Below are 15000 nucleotides of genomic sequence, written 5' to 3'. Positions count from 1 at the left end.
ACCTTCTCGAGGAGCACCAAGAGGAGCTTACAACGGATGACCTGAAGGAGTTGGAGGCCATGCAACATAACGTCATTCAAGAGGAGTTTCTCTAGCAGCGGCGAGGAAGAGGAGGACCCTATGACAACGGCAGAAATTAAGGATGTTCTAGCCGCTTTTCGTAAAGTGCAATCGTTTATAGAAAAAGACACCCGAAAAGGCTCACACAGGTCGTATGCTTGCGCAGTTCGATGACGTTTGCCTGAGTCGTTTCAGGAACATTGTGAAAAGTAGGCAGAAGCAATCTCCTTTGGATCGTTATTTTTTAAAGAGGCCTTTAGCAGGAGTAAGCAAAAAGGAAGAAACAGTGATAAAAAACAAAAGTTGAAAGCAAAAAGGAAGAACCAAGTGATGAAAAACAGAAGTTGAAAGCAAAAAGGAAGAACCAAGTGATAAACAGAAAGTTGAAAGTGGTGATAAAGTTGAAATTGTGTATATATATAAAAAAAACTTACGTTAAAGTAAAAAAAAGTAAAAAAAAAAGTTAAAAGTCAAAAAAAAAGAAAAAAAAAAAATTTTTAATTTTAGTTTTTTGTAAAGCTAAGTGTTACAGTTTTGATAATGTGTTTCGTAAATTTTAGTTTATGTATGTTTTCCTTACATTTTTTTATGTGTTTTTGTAAAGTTAAGTGTACGTATGTACATACATATCTGCCGTTTGTCTTCCTCCTCCTCTGCCGCCCCACTTTCGGAGATAGCCTCACTCGAAAAGGTAAGCTTCCACATTTTACGTACAGTATTTCTTGATTACCAATGATACACTAATACTACACTTTTATTTACAGGTTAATTTGCATTTCGTTATTAAGTTAGGTATTGAATGGTCCAAATTGTTGTAGTATTCCATTGTTTATAGGTCAATTTAGCTTTACAGTGGTACCTCGAGATACAAAAGGCTTAACTTACGAAAAACTCGAGATAAGAAAGCTGACACAAAAAATTTTACTGCTCTACATACGAAAAGTTTTCAAGATACGAAAGGTTTCTGAAAGTCAAGAGGTTCGCCCGATAACAATTTTGAAACTCGCGCCGCACACGCCGCCATATTATGTTCTAGTAGACTCGCCACCCCAATCCCCCATGCTCCGTCCCATTGCGGTTCCTTGATGCATAGCCAAGCCATGAGATTCCTCTCCGATTGGACAGCATCCCTCCCATCATGCATCTTACGTGGTGGCGTACCTTCGCTCGGCCACTTTGCACCCGAAGCTTTATCCTACGCATGCGACATTCATTCGGTCCAACGATTTCGTTTAGTGTCGTAAATTCGTTAGTGATTTCGTTGTGCTACTTTATCGTGATGTGAGAACCTTAATTAGCCATATACGTTAACGTAGCATACGGTATTTTCTTAAAATTATTGTACCAGTAACATATTAGTCATGGGTCCCAAGAAAGTTGCTGAAGTTCACAGAAGAAGAGAATGCTTTCTATGGAGACAAAAATGGAGATAATAAAAAAGTATGAAGCTGGCTTGCGGTTGAGTGTGATCGCTAAGGAATACGGCTGAAATCCGTCAACGATAGGCACCATCCTTAAGCAGAAGGAAGCCATCAAGGCAGCTACACCTTCCAAGGGCGTGACTATTTTGTCCAACAAGAGGAGCCATGTGCATAATGAAATGGAAAGGCTGCTTCTTGTATGGATCAAGGACAAAGAAATCGATGGCGATATGATAACCGAGACGGCAATCTGCCAGAAGGCCAGCTAGTTTCTCGTTTTCGGGCGATTTGATTGCCCAAGCCGAAGACGACGGCGGAGAGGGGACATCAACGGCAACCCCAGAGTTCAAGGCTTCTCAGGGGTGGTTTGAAAAATTCCGTAAATGGACTGGCATCCATTCGGTGGGTGAAGTAATTTGAAATTACGTAAAGTATAAAAAAGTAAAAAGAAATGTAACAATAAAAAAAAAAGACAAAATAAATTTTATTTTAAGTTTTTTGTAAAGTTAAGTGTTGCAGTTTTGGTAATGTGTTTTGTAAAGTTTACTTTGTTTTTCTGATATTTTTTTATGTTTCGTAAAGTTAAGTGTACATATCTGCGTTTGTCCTCCTCCTCCTCTGCCGCCACTTTCGGAGATAGCCTCACTCGAAAGGTAAGCTTCCACATTTTACGTTACAGTAATAATATTTTCTTGTACACTAATATACACTTTATTTACAGGTTTTTACATTTTTATTATTAAGTTATGTATTGAATGGTCCAAACCAAATTGTTGTAGTATTTCATTGTTTATAGGCCAATTTAGCTTTATTATGAAATTTACTGGGGTGTTTTTGAAGGGCTTGGAACGGATTAGCCATTTTACATGTAAAATGTGGTCCAAGATACGAAAACCTCATGATACGAAGGTCGCCTCGGAACGGATTAATTTCGTATCTCGAGGTACTACTGTATACATATATACATACACATATATACATACCATAAATTATATATATATATATATATATATATATATATATATATATATATATAATATATAATATATATATATATATATATATATATATATATTGTGACGTTTATAGATCGTTCGTCTACCCCGCAATTAATTAATTAATTCGATTTGGAAAATGGCAGCCATTTCTTTAGAGTATCAGCTGATTTTTTAGTAAACGCGGGAAACCCAAAAACCCGCCAGCTAGAGATAGGAAGTTCCCCAGTTGGGAGAAAAGTGCTTTTATCAGCTGTAGGGACGTATCTCAAAAGGGAAGGGTGTAGGCAGATTGGTACTTCTTAGACCTATACCTTAAGCTCTCTTTCCTGTGACCCCTCTGCTGGCTGTATGCTTGTTTTCCAGGATTTGCCTTGATCGTGGGGGGGGTTAAGCTGACCTCCAACCCCAAGCAACCCAACTGAATTCTGTCTCAGTTGGCTGCGAGACGTGATCTCGGACAGAGGTCAAATTACCGGCCTTCCTGTTAGGCCTACCCAGGGTGTGAGTGGCGCGCCGATGACCCAGGCCTCAGACAAAAGGGGGAAAGGGGGCCATGCGTTTCTCTACAAAGAGCCACTGAACACGACATCCAGGTACGTCTTGTGAAACAACATATTGCCAGTTCCCTTATCACCTATTATCATTTTCATCTTCATTCCCCTCCCAATTCAATTTCCAGCAACAAAAAGGGAATTCATCCCTTTGTTCCCTCTCACTGCCTGGATCATGGCCGCATTGATTCCCCTTGTGTGATCGTCCCAGACCAATGGAGTCATTGCATACTTCAGTGAAACCTTAAAAGTTCCTTCTCCCCAGTATTAGAGAATTAATTAATCAAAGGAAGAAGTCATTTTTCCTTTGATCTTGTTTAATCTGGGGATTCTTTTCCAGATTTTCCATGAGTCACGTGCCGTCTCTCTGCTCGCAATGTGCATTACCCCAAGTGTATGAAACCAGCTATAACAGCTCAATGGAGCCATCATTTACCTTTTCTCCAGCCAGCACGGGCCTTTTTAGTAAATAGTATAGTTGTTAAGTAACGAGCTGTGTTTTCTGGCGACCTTCCCTCTAAAGAAATTAATAATAACTTTTCAGCTTACGGTAATTTAAAGCAATTCCCTCTTGAAATCCCATTAAATTACTTCCGTTTACGTATCTAGCCTCTCTCAGGCCGCTATATACGTAAATATATATATATATGTCCGATTCTCTCAGGAAGGATGCCAACTTTTTGACTGCAGCATCATACTGCCTTAAAGTTGAAATCTCTTTTATCAGATTCCAGGAAAAGAATATTTCGTGGATCGATATCTGCATCTCTTTTAGCCGCAAACTTCATGAAGTCCATAAAGTTAGGGTTTTGAGAATTCCTGAGGAAGCGAACACAGTCTTCATTTGTACTGACTGGGAGAGCCTGGTTAGTTGGGAATTCGAAGAGGACGAAGACCCACCCAGTTCCAGAATCAGAGGGTAACAGTTGCTCTTCGGCCAGTCTGGAGCTACTAGAGCTACTTGACCCTTGAACGTCCTGAGTTTGTCAGTACTTTCAGGAGAAGATTCACTGGAGGAAAGACATAAATCTTCTCCCATTGTTCCAGTCTATGGACAGGGCGTCCGTGGCATAAGCCAGAGGGTCCAGGTTGGGGGCCCACATAACATGGAAGTTTGTGGTTCGCTTGAGATGCAAACAGATCTACTTGCAGGCCTGGAACCCTCCGGAGAATCCATTGGAACGAGCTGTTGTCCAGTGACCATCATTCCGACTCCAGAGGAACTGAACGGGATAGAGCATCTGCTTTGACGTTTCTCACTCCAGCTATATGGTTGGAGGAGAGGTGCCAACTGAACTTGTCCGCCAGGGAAAAGATGGCTACCATGACATGATTCAGATGTCTGACTTGGAGCCTCCCCTGTTTTTATACAATGGACTACCACTGCGCTGTCTCCAGAACTAACTTTATGTGAGAGTTCTTTGGCGGACATAACCTCTTCAGAATCAAGAACACTGCCATCGCTTCCAATACGTTTATGTGAAGCTGGCGGAACTGAGGTGACCAAGTTCCCTGAACTTTCTTGAACTGAGAATATCCTCCCCAGCCGCTTAGTGAAGCGGCGTCTGTGTGGATGGTAATTCCGGAGGAGGAAACTGAAGGGGTACTGATATGGACAGGTTCTTCAACTTTGTCCAAGGGCGCAGACGATCCATAGAATCTGTGGAATTGATGACAACTTGTCCCTGGATCTGACATTTGCTTGTGAGCGCCAGATCCTGGTTAAGTCTTTCAGTTTGGCTTTCATAAAGATATTTGTCACTGAGGCAAATTGGGAGGGAACCCAGGATTCTTTCCTGGTTTCTCCTTGAAGCATATTTTAGACCGGCAGCCCGGACCATTGAGATACGAACGAACGAGATACCGAATGTAACCCCTACGGTAGTTAGGAGTAGACTTGTAAACTGTGAAACTGACCGTCTGCCGAAAAGTATATGGGTGGCTTACTTAACAAGCACACTAATTGCTCGTTAGATTTGGGTCTAGATCCAATATATGAGATACCAGATGAAACTAATATATATATATCTGCAGACTCTCCTGATTATAGAATGACCAGTGGACACCATTTTGGATTTTGGGTGGGTTTCCCCTGACAGACGCACTGAAAAGGGGGGGTTAATTGGATCTAGATCCAACTTAGGAGTACCGAGTAAAATTTACACTACAATAGCACTGCACATCCTAGAATACTGTGGTGGTAATGACAGACGTTTTAGTGGGTGGTTACCCCCTGACAGACGCCCCAACAACGAGTGGGGAGGGGGAGGCAGGATCTGCATTCAACATTGGAGATACCAAGTAAAATTTGTACTACAATTGCACTGCACATCCTAGAATGCTGTGATGGTATGCCAGACATTTTAGTGGGTGGTTACCCCCTGACAGACACCCCACAACGAGTGGGGGGGAAGGGGGAAGGGGAGGGGGAGACAGGATCTCCATCCAACATCGGAGACACCAAGTAATTTTGTACTACAATAGCACTTGCACAATCCTAGAATGCTGTGATGGTAATACCAGACATATTTGTGGGTGGATACCCCCTGACAGACACCCCACAATGAGTGGGGATGGGGGAGGGGAGACAGGAACTGCATCCAACATTGGAGATACCAATAGCACTTCATATCCTAGAATGCTGTGATGGTAATGACAGACATTTTAGTGGGTGGTTTCCCCCTGACAGACACACCCTAACAGGTGGGCAGGGGGAAGGGCAAGCCCTGATAATGAATGTCTAGATTAGTACAGTGGGCTACTATTGACTCGTATTATACATTATCGTGATATATTTAATAAATATTTTTATCCTTTCTATATCCTTTGTATTTATCTAACACAGTGTTTCCCAACCTTTGACATTTGAGGAACCCCTGAGATAATTTTCCTCATCCCAAGGAACCCCAATACACACACACACACACGCACACACACACACACACACACACACACACACACACACACATATATATATATAATATATATTGATATATATATAATATATATATTATATATATGTAAGCATTTCCATTAATTACCATTAGTAAAACAGAGGGAAAAAATCTCGCGCGATATGTTACGATAAAATAAATTATAGGACTACGAATTTTCACGCCATGTTTAACGAAAAATATATACTTATAAATAACAAATAATTAAATAAAACATGAATTCGTACGGAACACCTGGCGATCGTTCACGGAACCCTAAGGTTCCACGGAACCCCGGTTGACGATGGCTGATCTAACACAAAAATAATTTATTTGTTTCATATAATAATTCAGTCATATTATTATTTTGTCAAGCAAGCAACTAACTTCAATTATATATAGTAGGGGAGGCCCGGGGCTAGTTGGCTACAGGGGTAAGTTGGCATACTCAACATGACTTTAAGTTTACCAATAGGAGGACTCATAATACGATATACTTTTGGGTAATTGCCACGTGGTTCCTCAATTACAAGCAAAATTCTATAGAGATAGAACGTAGGAGCTCGAATTTATGAGACAATTCTTTTATTTTGATGGTAGTAAGTAAATATTTTAATCTTTCTGTTATTTTGCTATAACATCTATAAATTCATAAAGATTAGTTTTCAATGATAGCATAGTTTTTTTTATTTATGGTTTAAAGATTCTATAGCATTAAATGATTAATTCAAGGTTTCTTGGTGTGGACTGGTAATCGTTTTTGTACCAAATGGTAGGGATGGGCAAGTTGGCTCAAAATAAATGGGGCAAGTTGGCACACGTTATTTGATAGCAATAGTAAGCCTATTTATTTATATAATTTACGTTTTGTTTCTGGATTTTTGGAAGGATAATGAGATTAGTGTCCTATCATTTCCTCCACATTGTTCTCACAAGTTGCAGCCCCTGGATTTTAGTGTTTATAGACATCTGAAGAAATGTGTTAACAGGACATGTGATTCGTGGATGACTGGTAATCCGGGATCAAGTATGCCCATCTGTGACATTCCTGGTAAAGTTTCCTCGGCTTTACCTCTAGCTGTCACTTATTCTGATGTTTTCAATTGGTTTAGGATTGATGGAATTTCAACTCTGAATTACAGACAATTTCAAGATTTTGATTTTAACGGGTGGTTATGTAACAGATTGAGAGATGTCCGAAAAGACACATGGGCTTCAGATCAGTCATCAGCGTGATACACAGTTTAAGAGAACTGCTCCTGTTGATCCAGAAGAAAGCTCAGCTGAAGAGAGCCTGCGTTTGGTAAGCCAGGAGAAATGTAGGTCCAGTGCAGGGCATATAACATGTGGGAGCATGAAGACTATGACGAAGATTTATTTCACACCTGCCACAATTACAACTAGATGATGATCTGAAGTAATACTAATGCCTTATATTTTGTATTTTGGAAATTCAGAGGGTATTTTTGCTATTTGATTTAAATGCAATGTAGTAATTTTCTTTTAATTATCAATGTGCCAACTTACCCCATAATGTGTGCCAACTTACCCCGTGGGGCAAGTGGCACGAAAAGTTATTTTTTTTCTAAAGCTTATTGTTATCTTATGTTGAAAGCAAACAACAATTATTTTGCTCTATGATAAAGACGAATGTTAATATTTTTCAATGGCGGTAAGAATTTTGCAACAAGTTTGTTTTATATTCGCAATGACCAAAATTGTAAAAAGTGTGCCAACTAGCCCCGGTCTCCCCTACTCGCTTTAGCTTTGTATACGATATGAAAATTAATGTAGCGGTGGTTGGAAGACTGACACTATAAAGTAGCATATAAGTTTTTTCTTATCATTAATAGAGTTATTGCTGTAAAATGTCTATGTACATAACATTTGTTAAATAGAGTTACGCACACATTAAATAGATAGTAATAACATATGTAATATATACGCTATAGTCAGGGTACAGATCATAATAATTGTGCTACAGCCTACTCGGTTTGTTTTATCGAAGCAGGACTACTTTTTTTGGTTTCAACTGACTTTCATGCTAATGAAATCATGGATACATTTTTGTATTATCAGTTTTATGAATGAATATTGTTGTTACTATAGTCGATTTTTTTCGGCTGGCGTAAAATTCGTCAGACATAATACACCTGGCTGAGGAAGGACACAGAGGATCTCTGTTTTTTAAACAACATCTCTACACACCAAGTTATTTCGAACATTTCCATTCTCTCAAGATTATGAATAAATACAAGAGCAAACTAGACAAAAAAACAAAACAAAAATAATCACCTTGCATTAATGTAAAGAAACAAGGAAATGAAATAAAAATTAGTGCGATTGTCATTTTTTCTATCGTTAATGTTTAATGAGTCAGTGTTTAGCGAATTGTTAGGGTTTAGTGAGTATGCGTTTCGTGAATGTTTATGAGTAAGTGTTTGATGAATGTTTAGGGTTTAGTGACTGTTTAATGTGTCAGTGTTCAGTGAATGTTTACTGAGTCTTTAGGGTTTAGTGAATGTTTTGTGAATGTTATTGAATGTTTATTGTGTAAGTATTCAGTGAATGTTTTGTCTTAAGGGTTTTAGTAAATGTTTTGTGAATGTTAAGTGAACGTTTAGTGAACGTCTTGTGAATGGTAGTGTTTAGTGAATATTTAGTGTGTAAGTATTGTGCAGTGAGTGTTTAGGGTTTTAGTGAAAGTTTTGCGAATTTTAAGTGAGCGTTTAGTGAATGTCTTGTGAATGTTAGTGTTTAGCAAATTTTTAGTATGTAAGTGTGTTTTTATTAAGTTTTTAATGAGTGGATGCTCATTCACTGTTTAGTATTTAATAAGTATTTAGGGTTTGGTAAGCATTTAGTATTTAATGAGTGTTTGGGGTTTAGTGACTGTTTAGTGTTTAATTAATGTTTAGGATTAAGTGAGTGTTTAGTGAATGTTTACCGAGTGTTTGGGGTATAATGAATATTTAGTAAATTTAGTATTTCAAGTGTTTAGTGAGCATTTAGTGTATAGTGAGTGCCTAGTGAGTGTTGGGTATTCAGAGTGTTATTGAGAGTGTGTGTGAGTGTATGTTAAGTGTGTGTGTGTGTGTGTGTATAGTGAATGTATGCAAGTGTGAGTGCTAACTGAGTAAGTGCATTGTGAGTGTTGGTGGTTAGTGATTGTACATTACTGTTTAGTTAGTGCTTCGCTACCATATGCAAAGAAAGTCCTGTATTTACACAGGAACCCATTTATGATTGACACTGCTTAGATCCAAGAGCAGATGCTGTTAGACCTGACCACAATGGTGGAGTGCTTAGGTGTGTTTTCGTAGGTAATTTTTTCTCTGTGAAAGGGGGTCGAATAATAGAATAATAATAATAATAATAATAATAATAATAATAATGATACTAATAATAATGATAATAATAATAATATAAAGAAAGTCACTCTCGGCAGGGAGATCGCTACTCCAGTGATTGCGCCCTATGCCTTGCACACAGCTGACATATTTGCACATTCGGTTGTCAAATTTTTATGACTGTTGGAGACGCATTATATAAATCATATTAACAATGGTAAATGCATTGAACAAACGTGAGGATATAATATGATGTTAGTGCCTGTCTACTGGATATAATGAACAAATAAAGAAAAAATATTTCCAGGGAGAAAATTAGCCGAATAATGGTCGTCAAAGCCAGCATCGATAGAATGTATTGAAACACATTACATAGGCTGCCTGTGGTGCGTGCCGTCGGGAGTTAAGAGACAAACGCACTCGGCTGGCTTTAACATCAATTGCGTATCATTTTTTATTTAAGTTTAGATTTTCTTCCCTGAATATATATGGTACCTGATACTTGGTGATAGTGTACAGATAAATTTGAGTGAGGCCGCCGAAAATAAGTGGACTATTAGATAACTGACATGATATTACAGGCCAACTTAATTTGGGAGTCAGGAGCTCCAAGTTGTATGATCGTCAACTTCGGGTAGGGGGAAATAATAAAATGGGGGAAAATGTTTTAATCTTTATAGTTAGCTTATCCTGAACAATTCATTTACATTTCCGTTTCCAGTAATTATTTGTGTTGTGATACATCATTTCTTTGTGAATGTGCGGTGTTAAAACGGCTCTTTATGATGGGACTTTGGTCTTAATCGAATTCCCATATCCGATAAAAATTTCATTTCATCCACACGAACCAACAGCAACTAAAGAACAATTCACTTATGGTAAGGACACGTTTGGGCTACGAACCTCGACATGGCTGCAGTGTCCTAACTATAGGCAAGAAAAGAAAATGACCAAAGACGCTATTAAAGCGAGAATACTTATCTTACATTTCTTTTTTTAGAGGAACTGAGAGTGGCACCATATGACTGGTTTAATTATTGGCACAATATGACTGGTTTAATTATTCAAAAACTGGGTCAGCACACATACTTGCAGCTGTTGCCAATTGTGACCCCTCCCATTCAGATAAAATACTTTGTGTGAAGTAATAACTCCAAACCAAAGGATAGTGCTAATATTATATATAGTATATATATATATATATATTTATATATATATATATATATATATATCTAATAAAAGGAGCCCATAAAAACACCAAAATGTAGAGAGAAAAGTACTATATTTCAGAGACTGCTGTCTCTCTCTTCAGGTATATGAAGTATATATATGTGTGTGTGTGTGTGTGTGTGTGTGTGTGTGTGTGTGTGTGTGTGAAAAAAACCACAAACTATAGAAAGTAGACCAAGTCTAGTAAGTGTCACACATAGTATTTATGTAGATGTGATGGAATTAATGAAGTGAAATATTCCATACTTCAATAGGAATTTTAAAAAATAACTCCGGCAGTAATTCTTATCCTGAAACATCACCCAATATTTCTTGAATTTTTTTGCCTTTTACATTTTATCAGCTCAACGATTTTCAGATACTTACCATATTTCTAATATTAATATTGGCTATGATAGATTTTGAAATATTTCAAGGTGTCCCACCTATCCCTTCCAATCGTAGGTTATGTCTGTGAAAGGGTACCAACCCGCACTTAAATGTCTGGCATTACATCACAGCATTCTAGGATATGAAGTGTTTATTTTGTTTTTGGTTACAAATTTTACTTTATATCTCCAATGTTGGATGTAGATCCTGTCTCCCCCTCCTTCTCCCCCTCCCTACTCGTTGTGGGTGTCTGCCAGAGGGTAACCACCCTTAAAATGTCTGTCATTACCACCACAGTACTCTAGGATGTGCAGTGCTATTGTAGTACAAATTATACTTGGTATCTCCAATGTTGGATGCAGATCCTGGCTCCCCCCCCCCCCCCCCCGCCCCCTCCCCAAGTCGTTGTTGGGGGTCTGTCAGGGGGAAACCACCACTAAAATATGTCATTACCACCACAGTACTCTAGGATGCAGTGCTATTGTAGTACAAATTTTACTTGGCATCTCCAATGTTGGATGCAGTTCTGGCTCCCCCTCCCCCTCCCCCTCCCCCACCCCCCCACTTGTTGTGGGGTGCCTGTCAGGGGGTAACTACCCACTAAAATATCTGTCATTACCACTGCAGTACTCTAGGAAGTGCAGTGCTATTGTAGTACAAATTTTTACTTGGCACTATGATGTTGGATGGAGATCCTGTCTCCCCCTACCCTTCCCCCTTCCTCCCCCACTCGTGTGGGGTGTCAGTCAGGGGGTAACCACCCACTAAAATGTCTGGCATTACAAATCACAGCATTCTAGGATGTGCAGTGCAATTGTAGTACAATTTTACTTGGTATCTCCAATGTTGGATGCAGATCCTGCCTCCCCACCCCTCCCCACACGTTGTGGGCGGCTGTCAGGGGGGGGGTAACCACCCACTAAAACGTCTGTCATTACCACCACAGTATTCTAGGATGTGCAGTGCTATTGTAGTGTAAATTTTACTCGGTATCTCCTAAGTTGGATCTAGATCCAATTAACCCCCCCTTTTCAGTGCGTCTGTTTCAGGGGGAACCACCCTCCAAAATGTCTGTCACTGGTCATTCTATAATCAGGAGAGTCTGCAGATATATTATATATTAGTTTCATCTGGTATCTCATATATTGGATCTAGACCCAAAATCTAACGAGCAATTAGTGGTGCTTGTTAAGTAAGCCACCCATATAGTTTTCGCAGACGGTCAGTTTCACAGTTTACAAGTCACTCCTAAAAAATACCAGTAGGGGGTTACAGTCGGTATCTCGTTCGTTGTATCTCAACGGTCGGGCTGCCGCTCTATTTTTGTACTTTAGAAATTGTTTCACTGACTTCGCTATTTCTTTTCTCTTGGCTGATGGAATCGACAGAGTATGGAGGATAGATTCCATTGAATGCCCAGCTTGAAAGTTGGACTCCGGAGTGAGTCTTGACTTTGTTCTGTTTATCTGGAACCATAGATACTCCAGGAATTGGATTAATTTCAGTGGGGCTTTGTGACATTCCTCGACTGTTGGAGCCCAAATCAACCAATCGTCGAGATACGCTTCTACCATTATCCCTTGAGACCTCAGTTGTTGGACGACTACTTCCGCCAACTTCGTGAACACCCTGGGTGCCACGTTTATTCAGACCGAAGGGAACTACCTTGAAGGAGAATGCCTGATCTCCCAGCTTGAAGCCCAGGTAAGGGCGAAAGTGTCTTGCAATAGGGATATGATAGTATGCGTCTGTAAGATCGATAGAGGTGGTGACGGCCCCACGGGGAAGTAAGGTCCGCACCTGCGAGATAGTCAGCTTTTTGAAGTTGTCGCAGCGAATGGCCAAGTTTAAGCAAGCGGGACAAGTCTAAGATTACCCTTCCTTATTTTAGTGAGCCTTTCTTTGGCACGCTGAACAAGCGACCCTGAAATTTTAACCTGTTGACTCTCGCTATTGCTCCTTTCTGAAGGAGCTCCTCCGCATACTCCGTCATTTCTTTTGATGGAAGTTGAAGGAATGGTCTGGATGGAGGAGGATCTGCAATCCAACTCCAACCCAGGCCCTTTGACACAATGCTCTGTGCCCATTTGCTGAATCCCCACCGATGCCGGAAGAGAAACAGCCTCCCTCCTACCTTCGAGCTCTCACTGCTGCTGGGTCGAGTGACCTCCGCGGCCTTCACGGAAGTGTTTTCCCCCTGTTGAGAGACCTTCCTGATCCTCTCTGACGAAAGGATCCCCTAGCTCTACCTCCCCTGCCGAACCGGTCATAGTGCTGAAAGGCTTGGCCTCAAAACACTTGGTTAAAGGCTGGGGAGACAGCGTAGAGGTGGAAGGCTGAGGCTGAGGGGAAATCACATAAATAGGTTGAGTTTTGAGCTTTGGAGGTAGAAGGTTGGGCTGATTGTACAATTGGCACAGCCGAAACAGCCTGGGTAAAGCGTTGCTGCTTCTTTTGATAAGGCTGGTAACGTTTGAGTTTCTTTTGCGTCCTACCTCTTGTAGGTTGATCTTGGCGTCTCTTAGCTGTGAGACCCCAACGATCCTTGAGGCTCTGGTTGAGCCTTGTTGCTTCAGCCTGGACCTCCTTGACCATTGACTCAGGAAAGAGGTCTGCCCCCCAGATGTTGGAGGAAAGCAGCTTATTCGGTTCATGCCGAATAGTTGCTTCCTGGAGGACATGTTTCCGGCAATTAACCCTAGCCGTTGCGAACTCGAACAGGTCAGACTGGACCGTGTGCGTCTGGGACTTGGTCAGGAGCTTGAAGAGCGGCGTCTTGAATCATAGGAAAGAGACCGCTAACCTCCGTCATTGCCATGGTATTCATGGACCTGGCAAGCCTAGACTTGGCCTCAAACTCAGCTTGAATGAGGCTGTCAGGAAGTCTAGGTAGCTTCTCGCCGAACTGGTCCATGGCGCAGTCTGGCTTGAGCTTGCCCGCTGAGAAGGTACTAGGTAGATCTTCCCACAAATCTCCAAGTGAAGGGAGCAAAGGAGATGTGGGGTCTGCTTCCCTTAATTGTGGTAAGATTCTCCCTTCAGGGCAGCCGGAATGGTGACTGTAGCTATCTTGGTCAAGAAGGGAAGAGGAGTTCCTTCATCCATCGTAAAGATGGTGAAGGGACTCTTAAAGGCTTGGATTCTGGGTGTTTGAACAGTCCATTTCCTCCAAACACCTAAGCCACTCTCTTTGAGCCTGGTCACGGAGTAGAGGACTGTCTCCTTCGGAACCTTATCCTCTCTAGTCATGGCTGCGTCTGTAAGCCTGGCGTAGCCATGAACGGCGGTTGGAGGCCCTCCGATAGAACTTGAAGTCCTCAATCCTTCGAGTGCCGCATTCCGGGATAGAGATAAGGCCGTCCCGGAAAGGGGCGTATGACGCCACTCTCCAGGGGTTGTTCATTGAGAACGGAGGCAGAGAGTCGTGAGGAGGGAGCTGTAGCAATCCAGCACCGAATGCTGGAGGAGTAGCCAGAGGGGCCTGGTTAAGTCCGGCAATTATGTTGTCCTGGGATGTAATCCTTTCGGACAACCGGGAGAAACATCTGCTCCATGCTGTCCTCAATGAGCCAACCAAGTCTCCCATCTGTTTGCATCAATCCAGCGTTGGGATCCAAAGCCGGAGCTGATGCGAGGTGGAGGGATAACTTGGTACAGGTACCAAGGGAAGAGGAGAGACCGCTGGCTCCGCCGGAGTACGGGGCTTCTCCTTGGAAGACCTGCTCTTTGAGGACTTCGAGCTTGAAGCAGAAGCCCTAGACTTCTCTGCTCCAGGGTTTGTAGCCGGAGACTTACGAGATGATGACGCCGACGAAGTCTTTTTGGACGACGACGACGTCTTCTTAAGGGTTTTCTGTACCCTTTGGCCCTTGACTTTGGGTTTAAACCGAAGCACTGGTGAAGCATAAAGGAGCTCAGCTCCTGTAAAGCCTTGGAAAGAAGTCGGAGAAGTAGCAGGAGAAGAAGATCCAGTGGCGCCCAAGGGAAGCCCTTGGGCGTCCAACGTACCTACCTCGACCAAACAGGTCGTCAACACCTACCATTGGTTCAACATTTAATTGTCCTGTCGCGACTTCCGATGAGATATC

The sequence above is a fragment of the Macrobrachium nipponense genome, chromosome 1, assembly GCF_015104395.2.
Source record: "Macrobrachium nipponense isolate FS-2020 chromosome 1, ASM1510439v2, whole genome shotgun sequence".
Lineage (NCBI taxonomy): Eukaryota > Metazoa > Arthropoda > Malacostraca > Decapoda > Palaemonidae > Macrobrachium > Macrobrachium nipponense.
Note: the sequence above shows the minus strand (reverse complement) of the source record.